Source organism: Leptodactylus fuscus, chromosome 3 (genome assembly GCF_031893055.1).
Source record: "Leptodactylus fuscus isolate aLepFus1 chromosome 3, aLepFus1.hap2, whole genome shotgun sequence".
Lineage (NCBI taxonomy): Eukaryota > Metazoa > Chordata > Amphibia > Anura > Leptodactylidae > Leptodactylus > Leptodactylus fuscus.
The window spans coordinates 231,621,062-231,636,138 of NC_134267.1; the positions used below are offsets into that span (position 1 = coordinate 231,621,062).

Below are 15,077 nucleotides of genomic sequence, written 5' to 3' on the forward strand. Positions count from 1 at the left end.
CATGGCCAGTGATGTAATAAATAGTCTTCCTTATTTCTACAGCGCCATCCTATGTCATTGTGGTTTCCAGCTTAACTATAGAAGACTATATATAGAAAGAAAGCTAATAAACTGTTACACTGGAGCCACTTTTTTTTTTTTTTTTTTCCTGGCGCCGCCCCCTGAGTGGCTGGCTGCCTGATACAGGGCTCCAAGCTGGGAGCAACCTTTATCTTTCCTTTTTCACTCTTTTTCTCTGTATCTTCAAGAATCCTGTAACCAAGCAAACTAGCACTATGAATTAGCAACTATAAATCGAATGGAAGACCCTGTGGAGTATTTTGTTTCTATTGTAAAGCATGGACAATGACTCAAGACCTGGTTCAGCTGGTTTCCTGTGTGTACACATGTGCCTGCTACCATCCCCCCAGGACAGCATGGACACCATGCGGCATGGAGGAGAAACCTGCATGGATGTGTGGACTTCTTCTATTGCTGATTTGTGAAGATGCCTACAGCTGACTGGTATTTCTTTCTATTACTGTGGACACGTGGGACTCTGTCACAGCCTGGGAACCTACCATCACCCACCTACCCATGTGTTTATGGAAGCTTGGCAAGAGCAGCACCCTGTCTACCTGGATGGCTTCAGACCTCTCTGGGCAGTAGAAAACTGTGGTAAGAAGAAAGGAGGAGGAGGGCTTGTGATGAAGGACATTTGGGGCATTTTTTTTTGTGATTAATGGACAATAGCGCTGATACAAGATACCGAACTATCAGCTGTGAGCAGGAGATCTCACCACCTACCAAAGGAACTGCCACATGTTATCATGCTGCATATGTCCCCCACCTCTGCAAAAACATTTCTGCCTGTTATATCTATATGCTGTGACCCCCCTCCTCGTGTCCTCCAACCACGGTCGGGCTGTATTATTAACATCACTCCGCACAGAGAACTAAATGATCCTGCAGTGTGTCTGTGTTTCTTTCTTTTTTAGTTGCTATGATTCCTAGGATTTCTCTATCTGCCATGAGCTTGTATGTGTTTTGTGTTATGTGTTATGTTATGTGTTATGTGTGTTGTGTGAATACAGGGCTGCTTTAAATATAGGGCATATGGTGCACTCCTATGGCCCTATGGTAGTGGAGCCATAGTTGGTCAGTATGCTGTGAGGGTAGACGGGATATTTTGCACTACATATGTACCGGATATTGTTGGTTTTTTCCCCAAATTTCCTTTACAAAAGTTGAAAATAAAACTTTGCCAGATAAGAACAGTCTTATCTGTCCTAGAATAACATAAGATATAACATATAAGGAGTTACAAAGGGTCTCAAGATACCCCAGACCCCACAACATTGTATATCCATGACCTTTTCTTAGGACAGAACATCAATATTAATAGTCCCTGAAAGAATGACATGAAAGTGTTTTTTTAGGTGTACTGCGTGGTAGCACTACTAATATGTATAGTATGGGAGTATTATCCGTGTGCACTATCTGGTGGTATTATTGTATTGCACAGTGTGACAGTATCATTTATATGCACTCTATGTTTTTAGTATTTATTTGTAGGACAGTGTTATTTCGGTGTACTGTATGTGGGCGCTGTATGGCTACATTATATCTATATAGCGGTATTATTATATATATTTCCACTTTACTAATCACATAATGATATCCAGTAGTATCAACACAATAGGGCTACACGTAGTATATTGTCTCTGGAATTGGAGTATTTATACAGCTTTCCTATAGGGGATGTAGCTCAGTGGTAGAGCGCATGATTCGCATGCATGAGGTCCCGGGTTCAATCCCCGGCATCTCCATGTTTTGTGATAAACAACTACAAAAACATCAAAAATCCAGAAAACTGATAAATGTGCAGGAATTCAGGAAACATCTGCCCGTCTGTATTATAAAGGCTGAATATTATCTGTTCACCATTTTAGAATCCTATGTCGATAGTGACCACTAGGGGGCGGTGTAGCTAACACAATACATGTATAGAAACACATGGCCAGTGATGTAATAAATAGTCCTCCTTATTTCTATAGCGCCATCCTATGTCATTGTGTCACCGGCAATGTATTCCTTTACATGTATTGTGCGGACTAGACTGCCCCCTAGTGTCCATCATTTCTCTACAGACAAAAGGTTAAGCTCTTTTACATTAAATTCCGCCTTCGTATTATCCTCGAACATATTTCGTGTGACTTCCTGCCTGTATATCAGTTTTACTGACCTTTGATGTTTTGTAGTTGTTTGTCTCAAAAGGTGGAGATGCTGGGGATTCATACATGCAAAGCATGCACTCTACCACTGAGCTACATCCCCTATAGGCTATCCATACTAATGCTCCCAACACATCTGAGAAAAATAGTTGTGGTAATCTATCATTCGCTTACACTTCAGCCCTCCAGGGGGCCCTGTACGATGCGGATCACGTTGCTGTCAACAACATCCTGACACTGTTCAGCCTCAGCTACATGATATGAGACGCATGGGGCCCCCTAGAGGACTGACATGTAAGCAAAGGTGGCAGGGACAGGGACCGGTAACTAAATAGGACCTAATACCTGCTGGGATTATTTCCCCTCAGTACAGGGGCTCAATGGAACGTGTTGTTTCATCTCAGAATTGGGAACATTAATGTAATCCTTATATAGGAGATGTAGCTCAGTGGTAGAGCGCATGCTTTCATGTATGAGGCCCTGGGTTCAATCCCCGGAATCTCCATGTTTTCTGCAGGTTTATCTAAATACAATAAATATGATAAATTTCAGAGCTCGGGTGTCTGGATGATCCTCAAACAACTGGATTCTGTCAAAAAATAAGTTTAACCTTTTCGCCTCCAAGGGTCTCTGGAAATTTTGCATCTCCAGTAGCCAGAGCAATTTTCACAGTTTTGACATGTAAATAAAACGCATATTTCTAAATTAAATGTTTGTGAGAGACCCCCATACCAGTATATTTTCTGAAAGCAGGGAGCCAGGGGAATATAGCTTGAACAGTTCAATCGTGGGATGCTACATTATACTTGTATACATTTGAGTTAAATTTTTTTTTTTTCTAAAAAAAATCAAAAATTCCAAATTCCTGACCTAAACTCTACCACATGCAGGGATATCCTAATAATATTATAAAGGTGAAAGTTTGTGAGTTTGGATGTTTGTTCACACACACACACACACACACACACACACACACACACACACACACACACACACACACACACGTATTTCCCAGGAAAAGGTAATAGGATACTTTAAATGTGTGTCACTTACCCCAAATCGCCACCGTGACCCTCCAAAGAACCCTCCGCCAGCGCTGGTCTGTGCACGCACCTCCTATTGGTGCATGGCAGGCTGTGGGCGGGCTCTGGAGCCAGGGCTGCGGCACCATAGGTTGGGGGCTGAAGGTGGGCAAGATGGCGGCAGCCCACATCGTCCCGGCGCCGCAGCTATCCCAGGCCACCTACACACTTGTAACCTGCCCCTTTCGCCGCCCGAGGCGAACTACAGAAAGCCGCCCCCCCCCCCCAGGGTGGAGCGAGAAGGGGGCGGGGCAAAGCAAAGGGGCAGGGCTTAGCGGCGTTTTGTACAGGTTTATCTAAATACAATAAAGATGCTAAATTTCAGAGCTCAGGTGTCTGGATGATCCTCAAACAACTGGATTCTATTTTAGGGTATTATTTTAAAACGGGGGGGGGGGGGGTAGTTTAGTATAATATTTACGGTGCCTGAATAGTCTTTTTAAAGGCCATTCACGCATATGTGGGCCTCTATCAGCATGATTTTGCTGATAGAGCCCCTTTAAGGCAGCCATGTTTGCCGACCCCCACCGCTCTGACGATCCGTGACACCGCCCACCCAGCCACTCCACTGTGTTGCCAGGAGCATGCACATCTTACCCAGCTACAGAACATGTTTCCAACACGCCACCATTTTGCGCCTCCACCGTAGGGCGCAGCACCCGAACTACTCTCTCCAGCCCGCCACACTCCCCGACGACACCCTCACCTCACTGCTGTTTCATCTTCACGATCCATCCACCTTCCCTAGGTCTCCGCGCCAATGACACTGGTAAGTTCCGATAGCATGTTTGCATTGGGACTACTTCTGGCCTGTATACTCCCATGTACCATTTCAACATCACCACGGACATGTAACGGTGGATAATAATGTCACCAATCTGCCTTACTGCCCACCTTACAATTACCCGGCGTCCCTTCACATAAACTAGAACTGAAGATTGGCGTCCCTGTCCTACTCATGCGTAATCTGGATGCCCCCGATTGTGTAATGGCACGAGGCTACGTGTCACACAACTAGGAACAAATATCATTGCAGCCACTATTCTTACAGGAGCAGCTACAGGTGACAGTGTGTTAACCCCACGCATCCCAATTACACCAAATCATTTCCCATTACAATTCACACCACTACAATTTCCCCTTAAGTTGCTTTTACAAAGACCATTAACAAATCCCAAGGACAAACGCTGAAAGTAGCAGGAATACATTTACCACACCAGGCTCCTCACATGGACAACTTTATGTGGCTGCTCCAGAGTATCCTGTGCCCGAAACTGACATGTACTGGCGGAAAATAACAAATCCTACAATGTCGTATATCCAAGTATATTCACTTGTAATCCCTCTGTCCCAAAGACACTATGTACAGTTTATACCAACACCGTATAGCGGCTGAAATACAAATTACATTCAACACAAAAGTCTCACGTATTCTCAGAATTACAGCCACAACAAGATACAAAGTTACATTTCATATCCCATATCTTATACACAGTACGAAAACCTTACCCGCGCCTGTATATACCCACTGCTACAATCACCGCAGACCAAGTCGTAGGTACCAGCTAGTATTGTATATTTCCACTTTACTAATCACATAATGATATCCAGTAGTATCAGCACAATAGGGCTACATGTAGTATATTGTCTCAGGAATTGGAGGATTTTAGAGGTTTCCTATAGGGGATGTAGCTCAGTGGTAGAGCGCATGCTTCGCATGTATGAGGCCCTGGGTTCAATCCCCGGCATCTCCATGTTTTGTGATAAACAACTACAAAAACATCAAAGATCCAGAAAACTGATAAATGTGCAGGAATTCAGGAAACATCTGCCCGTCTGTATTATAAAGGCTGAATATTATCTGTTCACCATTTTAGAATCCTTTGTCAATAGTGACCATTAGGGGGCGGTGTAGCTAACACAATACATGTATAGAAATACATGGCCAGTGATGTAATAAATAGTCCTCCTTATTTCTATAGCGCCATCCTATGTCATTGTGGTTTCCAGCTCAACTATAGGAGCCTATATATAGAAAGAAAGCTAATAAACTGTTACACTGGAGCCTTCACATCCCACTGTCAGTATGAGTGCCCTGGATATGATACGGTGGTATAGGTGAACTGTCTGGCGGTATAGATGTCACACTCAGTATCCGTCTTCAGATATATCTATAGCTACATACACAGATCCAGGATCTACAAATACAAAAGATCAAAAAAACTTCTGTCTACATTTCAGGTCTGTTATCAGGGGTTGTAACTAGCAAAGACCGGGCCCCATAGTAAACAGTGACTGGGCCCCCACAGCACCTACGGGGTATAGTGCATATAGAACATATAGGGGATGATCTAAAACTAATGATAATTGATTATTTCTAGTGCACACAAAAATAAAAATAAAATGTCCTCTACTCGCTTATGTACCCTCTAGTTCAGGGGGAAAAAATCACTTAAATAGGCCACGATTCCCGGGAGCTACATTCATTTCAATACGAACTGCCAAGGAGTGAACATCAGAATGGAAAAAAATGAAATCAGAGCTGTCATCAAATACCTCTGCTTGAAAAAAATGTCTACCAGAGACATACACAGCGACTTGGTGGAAACATTGGGGACTCTTCTTCTCCATATTCCACAGTTGCACGCTTGGCCAAGGAGTTTAAGCTGGGAAGAACATCGACAGAAGATGAACATCATGAAGGACGCCCATCCACGTCCCTCACTGAAGATAACGTGAAAAAAGTTGAAGAAGTTGTATTGGCAGATGGAAGAGTGACTATCAGGCATGTAGCTGAGGTCACAGGGATCTCATATGGCAGTATTCAAAGAATCCTTGCGAACGAATTGCATATGAGAAAGGTCTCCGCGCGTTGAGTGCCGAGAATGTTAATCGACGAGCAAAAGAAGAAACGAGTCGACATTTCAAGAGCAAATCTCGAAAAGTTCCAAAGAGACCAGGAGATTTTTTTGTCACGTTTTGTGACCATGGACGAGACCTGGATCCACCACTTTGATCCCGAAACTAAACAACAATCGATGACATGGAAACGAGCCGACGAACCGACGCCGAAGAAATTCAAGAAGTGTCAGGCTCAGCAGGGAAGGTTATTGGGACGCTGAAGGAATTATTATGGTGGACTATTTGGAGAAGGGAGCCACTATTACAGGCTCCTACTACACAGAACAAATAAGAAGATTGCGGGAGGCTATCAAGGAGAAAAGGCGCGGCAAACTGTGGGCTGGAGTGCTGATTCACCAAGACAACGCGCCGGCTCACAAAGCTGCAGTTGCTGTGGCTGCCGTCCAAGAAGCGGGCATTGGACTCATGGAACACCCCCCCTATTTGCCAGATCTAGCCCCTAGTTACTTCTTTCTCTTTCCTCGGCTCAAGGAACACCTCCGGGGCAAGAAGTTTGATGATGATAGCGACATGATAACCGCTGTTCGGGATTTTTTTAGGGTCAAGTTCAAGAATTTTTTTTCTAAGGGAATTCTGAGTTTAGAAAAGAGACGGACTAAATGTATAGACTTGTTAGGAGACTATGTAGAAAAATACATTATTGTTTTTACTATATTCATTGTGTTTATTATTCATTATCATTACTTTTGGATCACCCCTCGTATAAGGAGTTAAAAAGGGTCTCAAGATCCTTATAAGGACCTTTAAAAGACCCCACAACATTGTATATTCATGACCTTTTCTTAGGACAGAACATCAATATTATAGTCCCTGAAAAAATAACATGAAAGTGTTTTTTTACGTGTACTGCGTGGTAGCACTACTAATATGTATAGTATGGGAGTATTATCCGTGTGCACTATATGGTGGTATTATTATTTTACACAGTGTGACAGTATCATTTATATGCACTCTATGTTTTTAGTAATTATTTCTCCAACAGTGTTATTTAGGTGTAATGTATGTGGGTGCTGTATGGCTACATTTTATCTATATAGCGTTCTTATTATCAATATTATAAAGGTGAAAGTTTGTGGGTTTGGATGTTTGTGGGTTTGGATGTTTGTGGGTTTGCATGTTCGGATGTTTGTTCCTCAATCACACAAAACCTGCTCCACCGATTTGGCTCAAAGTTTCCACAAACATAGTTACTACACTGGATTGCGCAATAGGCTACTTTGCGTCACAATAGCGCACATATGTTTTTCCCAGGACCCCCACAAAACCCAAACTCACATCTCCATCTGTGTAATCTCACACACTTTTAAGCATAGCAAACCACAAAACTTCCTATTGCCCTCTACAACCTAGCCCCTAACCCCACACAATCACATTTACACATACTTTAAGACGTTGCCCCTCACCTTAACGATACTGCAGGAGGCTACTTCTTCCATGCTCCGGAGCAGCTGTGTTTGCCGACCCTCCACCCCTTGCACGCTCCACGACACCGCCCACCCAGCCACTCCACTGTGTTGCCAGTAGTATCAACACAATAGGGCTACACATAGTATATTGTTTCAGGAATTGGAGCATTTTTAGGGGGTTTCCTATAGGGGATGTAGCTCAGTGGTAGAGCGCATGCTTCGCATGTATGAGCCCCCGGGTTCAATCCCCGGCATCTCCATGTTTTGTGATAAACAACTACAAAAACATCAAAGATCCAGAAAACTGATAAATGTGCAGGAATTCAGGAAACCTCTGCCCGTCTGTATTATAAAGGCTGAATATTATCTGTTCACCATTTTAGAATCCTATGTCGATAGTGACCACTAGGGGGCGGTGTAGCTAACACAATACATGTATAGAAATACATGGCCAGTGATGTAATAAATAGTCCTCCTTATTTCTATAGCGCCATCCTATGTCATTGTGGTTTCCAGCTCAACTATAGGAGTCTATATATAGAAAGGAAGCTAATAAACTATTACACTAGAGCCTTCACATCCCACTGTCAGTATGAGTGCCCTGGATATGATACGGTGGTATAGGTGGTAATATCTTGCGATATTACATGAGCAGCAACGTGATATGCAATGCACAGGGCCCCCTGGAGGGCTGAAGTGTAAGCGAATGATAGATAGCACGACTATAAATATAGGGCACTAGAGGGAGGACCCGGCTTCGCACAGGTATATTACATTTTATGTTTGTGTAGTGGCCCCATAAGAAATGTCCAATTTTGCACTGGTGTTTTTTGTATGTGGTTTGGGTATTTGTCCATAAGCGTCATGTGATTGTGTGAATCTCATTTTGGATATCAGTGAAAAACCTGTGATCAGTTGTTATGGATACCTGGAGTAAAGCTGTATCTAATCCTTCCCCGTGTAGTACTGTGTTTATAAGCAAGTATCTAATCCTTGTTGGTGTGGTACTGTGTGCAGATGTACATATCTAATACTCCGGCGTGTGGTACTGTGTGCAGATGTGTGTATCTAATCCTCCCTCGTGTGGCATTGTGTGAAGAGGCACGTATCTAATCCTCCGGTAAGTGAAACTGTGTGCAGACGTGCATATCTAATATTACGGCATGTGGTACTATGTGCAGACGCGCGTATCTAATCCTCTGGCGTGTGGTACTGTGTGAAGACAGGTGTATCTAATCCTCTGGCGTGAGGTACTGTGTGCAGATGCACGTATCTATTCCTCCACCGTGTGGTACTGTGTGCTGAGACGCGTATCTAATTATCTGGCATGTGGTACTGTATGCAGAGGCATGTATCTAATCCTCCAAAGTGTGGTACTGTGTTCAGACGCACATATCTAATCCTCCCCTGTGTGGTATTGTGTGAAGAGGTGCGTAGCTAATCCTACGGCATGTGGAACTGTGTGTAGACGCGCGTATCTAATCCTACAGCATGTGGTACTGTATGCAGATGCGTGTATCTAATCCTATGGCGTGTACAACTGTGTGAAGATGTGAGTATCTAATCGTCTGACATGTGGAACTGTAAGCAGACGCGCGTATCTAATCCTACGGAATGTGGTACTGTGTGCAGACGTGCTTATCTAATCCTCTGGTGTGTGGAACTGTGTGCAGATGCGCGTATCTAATCCCCCCTGTGTGGTATTGTGTGATGAGGCGTGTATCTAATCCTACGGCGAGTGGAACTGTGTGTAGACGCGCGTATCTAATCCTACAGCATGTGGTACTGTGTGCAGATGCGCGTATCTAATCCTCTTACGTGTGGTACTGTGTGTTGAGACGCGTATCTAATTCTCTGGCTTGTGATACTGTGTGCAGAGGCATGTATCTAATCCTCCAAAGTGTGGTACTGTATGCAGACACACGTATCTAATCCTTCTCTGTGTGGTATTGTGTGAAGAGTCGCATATCTAATCCTACGGCGTGTGGAACTGTGTGTAGACGCGCGTATCTAATCCTTTGGCGTGTGGTACTGTGTGCAGATGCGCGTATCTAATTCTTCCCTGTGTGGTACTGTGTGCTGAGACGCGTATCTAATTCTCTGGCTTGTGGTACTGTGTGCAGAGGCATGTATCTAATCCTCCAAAGTGTGGTACTGTATGCAGACACACGTATCTAATCCTCCCCTGTGTGGTACTATGTGAAGAGGTGCGTATCTAATCCTATGGCGTGTGGAACTCTGTGTAGACACATGTATCTAATCCTCCGGCGTGTGGTACTGTGTGCAGACGCACGTATCTAATCCTCCCTGTGTGGTACTGTGTGCTGAGATGCGTATCTAATTCTCTGGCTAGTGGTACTGTGTGCAGAGGCATGTATCTAATCCTCCAAAGTGTGGTACTGTATGCAGACACATGTATCTAATCCTCCCATGTGTGGTATTGTATGAAGAGGCATGTATCTAATCCTCCAAAGTGTGGTACTGTATGCAGACACACGTATCTAATCCTCCCCTGTGTGGTACTGTGTGAAGAGGTGCGTATTTAATCCTACGGCGTGTGGAACTCTGTGTAGACGCGTGTATCTAATCCTACGGCATGTGGTACTGTGTGCAGACGCGGGTATCTAATCCTCTGGCGTTTGGTACTGTGTGCAGATGCACGTATCTAATCCTCTGGCATGTGGTACTGTGTGCAGATGTGCGTATCTAATCCTCACCCGTGTGGTATTGTGTGCTGAGACGTGTATGTAATTCTCTGGCTTGTGGTACTGTGTGCAGAGGCATGTATCTAATCCTCCAAAGTGTGGTACTGTGTGCAGACACACGTATCTAATCCTCTCCTGTGTGGTATTGTGTGAAGAGGCACGTATCTAATCCTACGGCATGTGGAACTGTGTGTAGATGCATGTATCTAATCCTACGGCATGTGGTACTATGTGCAGATGCACGTATCTAATCCTCTGGCGTGTGGTACTGTGTGCAGATGCGCGTATCTAATCCTCTGGCATGTGGTACTGTGTGCAGATGCGCGTATCTAATCCTCCCCTGTGTGGTACTGTGTGCAGATGCACATATCGAATCCTCTGGCATGTGGTACTGTGTGCAGATGCGCGTATCTAATCCTTCCCCATGTGGTACTGTGTGCTGAGACATGTATGTAATTCTGTGGCTTGTGGTACTGTGTGCAGAGGCATGTATCTATCCTCCAAAGTGTGGTACTGTGTGCAGACACACGTATCTAATCCTCTCCTGTGTGGTATTGTGTGAAGAGGCGCGTATCTAATGCTACAGCATGTTGAACTGTGTGTAGATGCACGTATCTAATCCTATGGCATGTGGTACTGTGTGCAGAGGTGCATATCTTATGCTCTGGTGTGTGGAACTGTGTGCAGATGCGTGTACCCAATCCTTTGGCATGTGGTACTGTGTGAAGACGCATGTATCCAATCCCCCGGCGTGTGGTAATTTGTGCAGACGCGTGTATCTAATCCTTTGGCATGTGGAACTGTGTGCAGAAGCGCGTATTTAATCCTCTGGTTTGAGGGACTGTGTGCAGACGCGTGTATCTAATCTTCTGGTGTGTGATACTGTGTGCTGATCTGTGTATCTAATCCTCTGATGCGTGTATCTCAGTTTGGATATCAGTGCTGGGTTGTGTATGTGGAGTGACCGTGTGTATTGCAGTTGGAATATGAGTGAAAGACTTGCAGGTTTGTATTGGCTAAGGGGGGGGGGCATTGTGTTCGGAATGCTGTATCTCAGCAATGGTACGTCCGAGCGAGTTGGAGTCTCATCTTAAACCTTCCCGGATACCTGAAGTATCTCTGTACCAAATTTGGTGAAGATCGGTCCAGTCGTTTGGTTCGCATTAGAGAACAGATAGACAGACAGACAGACAGACAGAAATTCATTTTTATAATATAGGGAGATATGGTGCACTCCTACTGGGCCCTATGGTAGCGGGGGCCTCTTGGGACACCAGGACAGTCCCACTTTACATCTGCTGTGAGGCCTTAGGAGGCAGATTGCTGAATCCAGGAGGGGGCAGCACTGAGAGCATTTGTTGAGTGAACCTCGCAAGATTTGTCTCATGAGATCTGCTGGTAGTTTCGTCCAGACCGGAAATGTGCAAAACGGAACTGCGGTACATGTCACTGAGCTGTTAGTGTCCTTGTGAACGCAATATAGGGTTTTGCACCTTCTATAGGGGATGTAGCTCAGTGGTAGAGCGCATGCTTTGCATGTATGAGGCCCCGGGTTCAATCCCCGGCATCTCCATGTTTTGTACAGGTTTATCTTAATACAATAAAGATGCTAAATTTCAGAGCTCAGGTGTCTGGATGATCTTCAAACAACTGGATTTCATCAAAAAATAAGCTTAAAAATAAAAAAATTGTATCGTTCACCATCATATAGTGTGGAAACATCAGTGCATGGTGGACAGTAGGGGGCAGTCAACTCAAACACAAAAACATCCATGTACGCACTTCAACTTGTACGGACATATAGGATACGGGTCCTTGTAGACCAGGGCTCGGCTCCACAGTGACAGGAGGAGCAAAACGTCGGGCACATGACAATTTATACTGGATTTCTGGCATTCCATGTTGGTGATAGGATGTGAAGTCACCAGATGCTGCAGGGTCACCGGCAATGTATTCCTGTACATGTATTGTGTGGACTAGTCTGCCCCCTAGTGTCCATCATTTTCTCTACAGATAAGAGGGTAAGCTCCTTTACAATAAATTCAATAAGACGCTTATACCTAGATATTGGCTTCAACCTTCCTCTCCACCAATTTCACTTTGGTGGGAAAAAATACATGAGATCGCCCGCTTTGAGGAATTATTAAGCAAATCCCGAAGGAGGCACGACTCTTTCCAAAAAATCTGGAGACCCTTCCTGCAGTATTCGAGGTGTTAATACTTCTGCCTATCCCCCCCCCCACTTCCCTTCGCTCCCTTGTTCTTGAGACACTCCTCAATTCCTTACCCCCCATCACTCTTTCCTTACTAGATGCTTCTTACTTGATATTCCTATGTCTGATCTTTTATTCCCCATGCCTTCACTTACTCTACCCTCAACCGCACTACCCCCCCCTCCTCACTTGCTGACCCTCCCCCATCTCCTTTATTACCCTTTCTTCCGCCCCCTTGTCTTACCCCCCCCCCCTTTTGTGTCTCCCCCTCACCGACCCCCCCCCCTCCCCCCAAATCCTTGGCATTTCCATGTTTTGTGATAAACAACTACAAAAACATCAAAAATTCATAAAACTGATATATGTGCAGGAATTTGGGGAATATCTGCCCTTATTATTATCTGTGTTCACAATTTTAGAATTCTATATACAGTCAATAGTGACCACTAGGGGGCGGTGTAACTAACACAATACATGTATAGAAATACATGGCCAGTGATGGAATCAATAGTCCTCCTTAGTGACTGCAAACTTGGACACAAAGGACCTGCGCTTGCCAAATGGATGAGTAAATATACGATTATTATTGAACAACACACTACGCGTTTCGGGCATAACTCTGCCCTTCTTCAGGTGTAAAAGTTCTTTACCGTCAGGCCAGGAGGCTTGTTAACCCGGCGGAAGGCAAGGTTCCATACACCCATACATACACCCGTGAGGTGTGAGGTACCCTGCAGCTGCATCCAATCCTGAGAGGGATCCTTGGCCAAGTGATCCCATCATCAACAAAACAGTTGTGTATGCACACTACCTAAAAGGTGAGCCTGTTTTTTGTCATCTGAAATTATCACTATCAGTACGATCTCCACTACGGGTTGCTCAGTGTTTCTTTTGTTTTTGAGATCTGAGAAAAATAGTCCTGCTATCTATCATTCGCTTACACTTCAGCCCTCCAGGGGGCCCTGTGTGTTGCATATCACATTGCTGTCAACAACATCCTGACACTGTTCAGCCTCAGCTACATGATATTTGATGCATGGGGCCCCCTAAAGGACTGAAATGTAAGCAAAGGTGGCTGTGGGCAGCGGCAGGGATGTGTAACTAAATAGGGCCTAATACCTGCTGGGATTATTTTCCCTCAGTACAGGGGCTCAATGCAATGTGTTGTTTCATCTCAGAATTGGGAACATTAAAGGAATTGTTATGTAGGGGATGTAGCTCAGTGGTAGAGCGCATGCTTCGCATGTATGAGGCCATGGGTTCAATCCCCGACACCTCCATGTTTTGTACAAGTTTATCTAAATACAATAAAGATGACAAATTTCAGAGCTCGGGTGTCTGGATGATCCTCAAACTACTGGATTTTGTCAAAAAATAAAAAGATTGTATCGTTCACCATCATATAATGTGGAAACATAAGCTCATGGTGGACAGTAGGGGGCAGTCAACTCATACACAAAAACATCCATGTACGCACTTCGACTTGTTGAAACACAAAAGTGTTTTTTTACGTGTACTGCGTAGTAGCACTACTAATGTGTATAGTATGGGAGTATTATCCGTGTGCACTATATAGTGGTATTATTGTTTTGCACAGTGTGACAGTATCATTTATTTGCACTCTATGTTTTTAGTATTTATTTGTAGGACAGTGTTATTTCGGTGTACTGTATGTGGGCGCTGTATGGCTACATTATATCTGTATGGCGGTATTATTATTATGTATTTCCACTTTACTAATCACATAATGATATCTAGTAGTATCAACACAATAGGGCTACACGTAGTATATTGTCTCAGGAATTGGAGTATTTGTAGAGGTTTCCTGTAGGGGATGTAGCTCAGTGGTAGAGCGCATGCTTCGCATGTATGAGGCCCCGGGTTCAATCCCCGGCATCTCCATGTTATGTGATAAACAACTACAAAAACATCAAAGATCCAGAAAACTGATGAATGTGCAGGAATTCAGGAAACATCTGCCCGTCTGTATTATAAAGGCTGAATATTATCTGTTCACCATTTTAGAAGCCTATGTCAATAGTGAACACTAGGGGGCGGTGTAGCTAACACAATACCTGTATTGAAATATCCAGTAGTATCAGCACAATAGGGCTACACGTAGTATATTGTCTCAGCAATTGGAGGATTTATAGAGGTTTCCTATAGGGGATGTAGCTCAGTGGTAGAGCGCATGCTTCGCATGCATGAGGCCCCGGATTCAATCCCCGGCATCTCCATGTTTTGTCTTACATAACAATCACTAAAAACATGAATTTGTTCAACTTTAAGCAGAAATATCTAGATGTGATCCAAGAAACTGTAATATCTGATAAAGCAAGTATCAGAATATCCTTCACTGTCATGTGCAGTATTCCTAAAGATGTATACATAATGTGGCCAGTAGGTGGCAGTCCGCTCATACACAGAAACATCCAGGTATCTCCATGTTATGTGATAAACAACTACAAAAACATCAAAGATCCATAAAACTGATAAATGTGCCGGAATTCACAAGATGTCTGTCTGGACGTAACGC

The 15,077-nt window shown here is 44.1% G+C and overlaps 7 non-coding genes across 7 annotated transcripts; all 7 read left to right on the forward strand.

Moving 5' to 3' along the window:
- Positions 1-1,736: 1,736 nt before the first annotated feature.
- TRNAA-CGC (transfer RNA alanine (anticodon CGC)) lies at positions 1,737-1,808 on the forward strand. Its single transcript has one exon. It is a non-coding gene; the product is annotated as a tRNA-Ala (tRNA).
- Positions 1,809-4,977: 3,169 nt separating this feature from the next.
- TRNAA-CGC (transfer RNA alanine (anticodon CGC)) lies at positions 4,978-5,049 on the forward strand. Its single transcript has one exon. It is a non-coding gene; the product is annotated as a tRNA-Ala (tRNA).
- Positions 5,050-7,811: 2,762 nt separating this feature from the next.
- TRNAA-CGC (transfer RNA alanine (anticodon CGC)) lies at positions 7,812-7,883 on the forward strand. Its single transcript has one exon. It is a non-coding gene; the product is annotated as a tRNA-Ala (tRNA).
- Positions 7,884-11,829: 3,946 nt separating this feature from the next.
- Positions 11,830-11,901, forward strand: TRNAA-UGC (transfer RNA alanine (anticodon UGC)). Its single transcript has one exon. It is a non-coding gene; the product is annotated as a tRNA-Ala (tRNA).
- A 1,848-nt stretch (positions 11,902-13,749) lies between these two features.
- On the forward strand, positions 13,750-13,821 carry TRNAA-CGC (transfer RNA alanine (anticodon CGC)). The gene has a single exon. It is a non-coding gene; the product is annotated as a tRNA-Ala (tRNA).
- Positions 13,822-14,371: 550 nt separating this feature from the next.
- TRNAA-CGC (transfer RNA alanine (anticodon CGC)) lies at positions 14,372-14,443 on the forward strand. Its single transcript has one exon. It is a non-coding gene; the product is annotated as a tRNA-Ala (tRNA).
- A 263-nt stretch (positions 14,444-14,706) lies between these two features.
- On the forward strand, positions 14,707-14,778 carry TRNAA-CGC (transfer RNA alanine (anticodon CGC)). The gene has a single exon. It is a non-coding gene; the product is annotated as a tRNA-Ala (tRNA).
- Positions 14,779-15,077: the final 299 nt, after the last annotated feature.